The sequence below is a fragment of the Teleopsis dalmanni genome, chromosome 2 (genome assembly GCF_002237135.1).
Source record: "Teleopsis dalmanni isolate 2A chromosome 2, ASM223713v2, whole genome shotgun sequence".
In the NCBI taxonomy this organism is placed as follows: domain Eukaryota; kingdom Metazoa; phylum Arthropoda; class Insecta; order Diptera; family Diopsidae; genus Teleopsis; species Teleopsis dalmanni.
In genome coordinates, this window is record NC_051847.1 from 78,015,660 (window position 1) to 78,023,793 (window position 8,134).

At 24.8% G+C, this 8,134-nt stretch overlaps 1 long non-coding RNA gene across 1 annotated transcript; it reads left to right on the forward strand.

Moving 5' to 3' along the window:
- Nucleotides 1–5,984: 5,984 nt before the first annotated feature.
- On the forward strand, nt 5,985–6,626 carry LOC119686184. The gene is made up of 3 exons (XR_005252891.1): nt 5,985–6,104; nt 6,263–6,334; nt 6,394–6,626. It is a non-coding gene; the product is annotated as an uncharacterized LOC119686184 (long non-coding RNA).
- Nucleotides 6,627–8,134: the final 1,508 nt, after the last annotated feature.

Sequence of the window (8,134 nt, forward strand, 5' to 3'; positions counted from 1 at the left end):
AGCTGAAATTAATGAATATTAATTTGAATTAATAAATGCGAAATGTAAAGGTGACGATTTAATTAACAAAATTTTTTTACAAAAAAATTAAAATAAAAATTTTGTAATGAATAATGGTTAACTTTTTGATTAATAAGAAGCAAAATAATTTGAAATATTTAAAAATATATTATAATTATAATGAATTGTAATAAAGCATTTGTATATTTATATGAGAATTATTTTATGAATTCAGTGGCTACCGTTATATTTTTGAAATTTTATAGAATGTAATTACAATGATCTTGAGACTCATTAATGAAGTAATTAAATATTATTTTAATTTTCTAAATTTTAACATAGCATATGGGTGGGAAAATTACTTAAAATTGAAGGCCAATTTCAACTTTAACGATGGAGAAAAGATAAAGGCTTAACAAAAATAACAATGTCTTCATTTTAACCGTTTTATAAATATACGTGGCGAATTGTTTTTTTTTTTATCATATTTAAAGTATAACGTACTCATTACACAAATATGATGAATAAAGAAAATTAAATTAAGCAGATTTTTGTAATTATTAAAAAATAGATCATCTCTATTATGAAACTTTTCGTTTATAAGAGGAATCCTTTTACAAGAGGAAGAGGAATCTTTCTCTTTGTATTGAAGAATCCTCTTCGAACTTTAGAGGGCGTTATTTTTTTAATAAATATAGTGAATATGTGTTACCAACATTTCCTTATCCACTACACATACAAATATAATGATTAAAGAATAGTAAATTAAGTAACTTTATTAAGATATTTTGTTTTGTTAGTTTAGATCTTCAATATTTACTTAGCACATATTAAAGAAAAATATTTGTAAAATGTAGAGTCTAAAGTGCAAACATGACGGGAAATATTATTCCAGTTTATTATGAGACATTACCATATGTGTGCAGATCTACTCCTAAAAGTAAAGAAATCAATTACTGAACTATACTATTTTGACCAATAAGACGAGGTATAGTAAGTTTCGTCATCGAGATTTAAGTTTAATTGAAATTACCTTCCGTCTCTCTTTCTCATATTTTTCATTTAGTTGGAAAACCACAACAGTTGAATGTGACCATGACTGTCTGGCTAGCAAAGTCGCTACAAAACAGTCCCTACATTTTGTGCATATGTGGATATTTTTTTCTCCATTAAAATATATAATGAAGATAACTGAAAAGATTTGATTTTTATTTGATTTTTATTTATTTATTTTTAATCATGTCTATTTGCCTACTTAATTTTTAATCATGTTTTTTTTATATTTACAATAAATTGAGATAACTGTTTTTAACTATGTCTTGTTCGGAATCATTTGTTTAAATATTCTGACTTTCTTGTACGATAAACTGCTGAAGCGGATCAATTTGAAGCAGATCCAGTTCTCGGTTGCAGCATTAAAGATAATTCTAGTAGCTGATCTTTTACTCCATATAGTTGTTCAAATATAAATAATCAAATATAAATAAAAATTTTTTAAAGTTATATTAGTGTTATAGTGTTATATTTTACTGGATTTATATTGAAAGATTAATAATTTTTGATTTAAATAATAACAGATATAAAAAATAATTTGTAATGTTATATTTAATTTACTGACATGAATTTAAAATATATCTTTTTGGTAAATATAAATTTAAATTGGTAAACTTTCTCCAAATATGAATTACATATTTCCTAGTAATAACAATAATATTAACATACAATATCTCATTTTTAATATTTAATTTAATTTAATGGTTGAAGATATGTTATTGGTTATTAAATTTTAATATCTCAGCTTTAACTGCACTTATTTCATTTAAATTGTTTTTCGAATTACGTTTAACCAACTGAATAAATAAATAAATTCAATGTTTAAATTTGTTTAATAAAATTTAAGTAATTTTCCTAATTTTTATATTTACAAAGTAACTTTGTGTTTATGTCATATTTGCTTATTTATTTAAAGGTAGATCTATTAAATGTTATTACTTTTGTTTATGTTGAGTTCATTCACTTAGGTAATATTTTCTTGAAAATTTTGTTATTTAAACTATTAAAATGTTTTTACTGTAATTTTTATTTCTGGTAGAGATATAATATACATGGAAGCAATTTTACTTCCACATTTGTCACGCAATCTTGAAGATAAAAATAGTTCTCTGACATGTTAAGCAATTTTGAAATTATTTCCATGTGTCAAGAAGATCTGAAGAAATTGTTTGTAAAAATATTAAAATAGAATTTGGGAAATTTAAATATAATTTGTGTCCATAATTATTACTTTGTTTTAATAGTTTCATTAATAGTTTAATTATTACTTTAATATATCATAATGATTATGGGTAAATCTTAGCAGTCATGATTTGCTTGTTGGAATTTCCTGCAAAAATTTTTATATTTCATGTTATAGAGAGTTATGACAATAGAACGCAACTAAAAGATTCTTTTCACATAATTATAGGGATATCATAATATCTCTATAATAATAATATATATTGAAGTTGCCATTCGAAACACTTTACTTTTTTACGGTTAAGTGTCAATCATTATTCATCTTATAAACATTTCGATTAAAATAAGTTACAGTGATCCCCTTTATAACGCAGTAGATTGGTTCCGCGTTATAGGGGTATTCCCGAATACCCCGTAATGTGCAAAGGAACGCGAAGCTAATTAAGAACTGTACAAATCCCTGTTCAGGAACTGTATATAGGGTAATGCTCGTGTTATACGGGGAATTGAAATCGTGTAATATGAAAAGGTGTTATAAGGGTATCTCATTATAGGAAGGGATTACTGTATTCCTTGTGAGTTGCATGCGATTTCGAATGACTAAAAGACTTATGAAGATACTTGTATCTGAAATTCCTTTTCATCTCTGATTGGATACAAATATCATGTCTTCTAACTTATATTACTAATTTTTTTACTAGTGTAGCTTCAATCAAAATTTCTGTTTATTTGCTGTTGAATAAATTAGGAGAAAAAAGTAAAATCAAAAGCTCTAATTGAAATTAATCTTTTTGTAAAAACTATTTAATTGTGGTGAACAAATTAATAATACTTGTATTTGGAATTCCGCACAATATTAACTACGACTTCGAATAATATACACAAAATTGCTATGCAAATATTTATATTCGTAAAATAAAGTTTTTTGAAGATCGTCTTATATTTGATTGATTTACGTTTAATTGTTTTTTATAGTTTTTTTTCGCGCTTTATCTGGTTTAAGTTTTAAATGAAGCGTAAATAACTCAAAAAACCATTTTCGGTTTAAATTCATTAGGTTTCTTCTTCAATGCTTCGAAGTTGTTCCCATCGAAGATAAAAATAAATAATTTATTTCAGTTAACAATGCGAGTAATGATGAACCGCAGTTTCGTCATATGTACGTTTCGTATCATTAGAGAAGATACTTCTGTATAATGGCAATATAGAGAATCGCATATCATTCATGTAATTCGAACTGTTATAAATTCTGATGCCTTCAGGAAATCAACAAAAGTTACGCTTGTGCAAAACATTAAAAATGGAATGGTTATGACGACCTACAGTCAATCCATTTTTTACTATTAAAACTGTTAGCAGATTTTGGAGTTCGTAAAGTATTTTTTTCACGTTAATTGAATTCGCGTGCAGAAAAATATTTTAATATAATTTTAATTTTTTTAAGGAACACTAATTAATCGAAATTCATCATTTGTTTGTTTACTTCATATTTAGTTTGTTTAGAAATAATTCTTAATAATATTTTTAATTTTAAGTTAATTAAACGCTTATAGAATCGTTTTGTTGTCTTTTGTTTGTGAATTTAAGACATAATTTGAGTTAAATTTAACTTTTATTTGAAAATTGAAATATAATTAGCAAATAAATGTTCATATTTTTTTACAAAGTTAATGATTTCAGTATATTTCGTATTTAAAGGGCGACTGTAATTATCATTTACAGTCATTTATAGTCTGAAAGCTATAAGGAAAATTAAGATGTAAAAATTCTGTTGAGAAAATGATTTTTTCCTAATGAAAAATTAATAGCTTTTGTTTTATCTACACAATTTTTGTTTGTTATAATTTAAAATAATCTTTATGGGTTGTTTTTGTTAATATTTTCTAGAATTTATATAATTGTTTTCCTAGTCAAACTACTTTATATAATAATTATTAAATTTTCATAGAATCTTTTTTTTATTTTGTTACATCGCGTGTTAGTTATAAATGAATTTAACTTACAATAACTCAAATATTCAAGTAATTTTATTTAAATGATAAAACGAATAAAAAAAATTTCATATATTAGTATATTTTATTTGATGTATTTAAAAACAAATTAGTATGCCTTAAATTCTAAAGGTATAAATCAACGATTTTTCACAATATTTTCTCTCTTCTATAATATTTATTTGTCTTGATTAACTTAACCAACTGTTCACACTGCACTAAATGAAGCGTTTTTTTTTACATTAGTTATATTATAATTTATATGCTCAACATTTTTTTTCAAAACTTTTAAAAGTCACAATGCAGATTCATTTTTAAAAACAAAATGGTAGAATATTCTTTCTATTAAAATTAATAGGCTTAAATATTTCAAAACATTACTGCCAGGCTTACCAACTCCGCTTTATCGAATCTCAGAAAGGTTACAGGCTCCTCGGGGAGGTATGCAGATCTGAGATCAGTTATTGCTTAATCTGATGAAGTAAACAATAAACAATAAACAATTGCTTAATCTGATGAAGTAAACAATAAACAATAATCCAGTCAAGTCGTAGAGAGGGATAATAAAGAAAGTTCGCAGTTAATAGAGAGTAAGAGTGCTCAAATGCACAGACTTAACTAGTCTGAATTTAATTTAATTGAAAATTAAATATCCTGAATTTATTCTGCACAGTTTTTATTTTTATCAATTTTATGTAATGTTTGTGTATTACAAATATTATAGAAATTCTTTCATATGCAATCATTTTGAATATAATTTTTTTTTTAATGGTACGGAGGTGCAATTCCTTATGCACCATCAAACCGACAGTCGTTGGAAAGGTTTGTTCGAATACTTAACATTAATATGTACTACACGGATTAAAACATCCCCTCTTCGGTGATACTTATTCCTCCACATAACCACTTTCGCATTAATTCGTGGGGGCCCTCTTTTTGTATATAATATCTTTTAAAATAAAAAGAGAATTAGCTTGAAATTTCTTTTATATTTGTAGAAATATAACGAAAATTTTTTGAATCAACAACCCATTTTTCTATCAGTATCAAAAAACAATTTTATTAAATGAAGTTGTACGTGAGCAAGCCATTATTGTTGAAATGTTTATTATTTTTTATAACATTAATAAAAAAGTTATTAAAATGTTGATCCTCTTGAGTTGGTGGTGGCCTTTAAAATCAATCTAAAGAGTCATGGCGCAATTATACATTATGCAATGAAATTTTTCAGGTGGGTCAATTTTTACCATCTTACTATTTTACCATTGACATTTTTATAATCGATGACAAAGTCCAGGTACAGTATCGTATCTCCCCAGAGTCAACTAGCGTTCTAGTTTATACCTATCAACGCTAAAAAAAATTTAGTAGGTAATCATTTCTAGCATTAACCTGATATGGTATAGTGTTACATACACATTTTGGGAGATTGATTTCGGAGATCGAAGCAGAACGAGTTATGCTTGCAGAAGCTGTTCAAAAGACTTGCACTGACATCATGAAAGGCTTTCACTTCAGATGTAATAACTTGTTTAGTATTACTTGGATATCCATGCGAAAAAAATTTGCTATATTCTTAAACTCGTAGTTTTTAGACTTCATTATTTATGTGATCGATATATGTACAAAGTTTAGTGTGTAAACGTTTTATATCATGTAAATGAGTAGTTTTTCGAAGTTGAAATTTGAAAATCATAATAATATCAGTAATAGTAGTACTGACAATTTGACAGTTAAATTTCAAATTTGTCAGAAAAATTAAAAATGATTTTATAATCTATTCTGTTTTGACATTTTGTAAGATATCTTGTTAGCTATCACCTCGCAGTTGAGCAGCTGACAACTTAGAAAATTTAAACAGTTCTAAAGAATACAACTGTAAGTTTTTATATCATAACCTTTTTCTTTTATTTTTGATCAAAAATTTTTTATACAGTATTTTTAATTTAAAAACATATCTCTTAATTTACAACTATTATTTAATAAAAATTTGGTGTTTTTTCTTTCAAAGAAACTAAAAGTTGTTTTCAATTTAGGTTTGTTATTATCTAATTCCTCCAAGATTATAAAATTTGGATTATAATTTCTCCAACCAATTTGTTATTTGGGTAATTTCACTTTCATTGAAATATTACATAAAAAAAAATTTATAGTATTTTATTCACAGTTTGTATAGCGAAAGAAAATGATGTCCTATTCGGTCATGCTTTTTATTGGAACAATTTGTTTAAATAGTTTTGGCTTCCCTATAGTGTGCACTACTGAATTGGATCGCAAAAGGCAAGTGGAGATGTCGGTTACAACATTAAAGGTGATACTAGCAGCTGATGGTTTGTACTACATAGTAGTTCAGAATCCATTTCGTTTATTCTGAATACTAAATAAATGAAGTGATGCTATAACCAATTTTAATCTTTCTTTTCTGATCATTTATGTATGGTATTGGATTAGGAAAAAGTATTTTTCATCTAAAGGTACTTATAAGAGAAAAATGTTTGTTTCGTGTATACTATAAAAATTTATTTATATTTGTTTCAGAAATAATTGATGTACTATATATTATAGTTATATCATGATTATAATACAAATAATGCAGTAATGTTTTGAAATATTTAAATATTACTGCTTTAACTGCTTTTAAGAGCTGCTGTAGTTTTTAAGAAGTTATGGATATTACGTTTTTCAATTTCAATTTCATAAATTTGTCATTCTATTTAAGAAGATTTTGCACAAATCTAAGTAAAAGAGAGTTTTTAATAAAATGATTTATATCTGAAAGCAATGCAGATACTCAGTATTGCTTAGTAGTTGAAACAATGTTGTGCGCACTGAATAGCAAATAGATTGATAAATAGCAAATAGATAATAGATTTATTCTATCTTTTGTTTTGGTAAATAGAAATTTTCATTTATTAGAGTTTTCGATAAATTTTAGCAATTGCATTGAAAAAGCAAATGCAAAAGCTTCTTGACATGCTTTAGCCTTATAAAACAACTGAACCTGTCATGTAATATCGCTAAATATACATGAGTAGATTTCAACAAGTACTTTTTAAAGAGTAGTATTAAAATAGCTTAATATTATCGTTAAAAAATTTCAACTATTAATACCAAAAAAACTTAACATTTTTTAAATTTAAAATTTTTTTTTTATAGTTAAGCAAATAAGAAAATATTCCAGTAAATAATAGATTATTTGTTAATAGAAAATTATTACACTTCAAATCGCCGTGGTAAATATTTTATGACTTTTATTTAGTAACTTATAAAAACAATATTCTCGTAAATAAGACATTATTTTGTAAGAGAATATTATTAAACTTCACATTACCCGGGTAAAAATTTTATTGTTTTTATTTAGTAACTAATAAAAATAATATTCTCGTAAATAAGAGATTATTTTGTAAGAGAATATTATTACACTTCATATTACCCGGGCGAAAATATCATTGTTTTTATTTAGTAACTAATAAAAACAATATTTCGTAAATAAGAGATATTATTATACTTCATATCACCCGGGTAAAAAATTTTATAGTTTTTATTTAGTTACAGATAATTAACTAATAACATGTAGTTTAATTTTTATACTAAAGAAATATTTATTATTGTATACTGAAGATAGTCTACGATGTAGACCGAAATATCTGTAATATAAATCATTTTTTATAAAAGGTAAAATATAATTAAATTTTTAACGCAAATTAATTATTGTAATTTTTTATTTAAAAATATATTTTTGTATGTTTAATTAACGACATAATAAGCCCAGTAATAATCAAATACGTATTGAAAATTCGTCGTAATAACAATTTACTAAAGAAATTATATACTATATAAAATATTATTTTCCAAATCTATAGAATAAAAGAGTCTCTTAGGAGCATAAATTGTTCCTATTTTGGAAA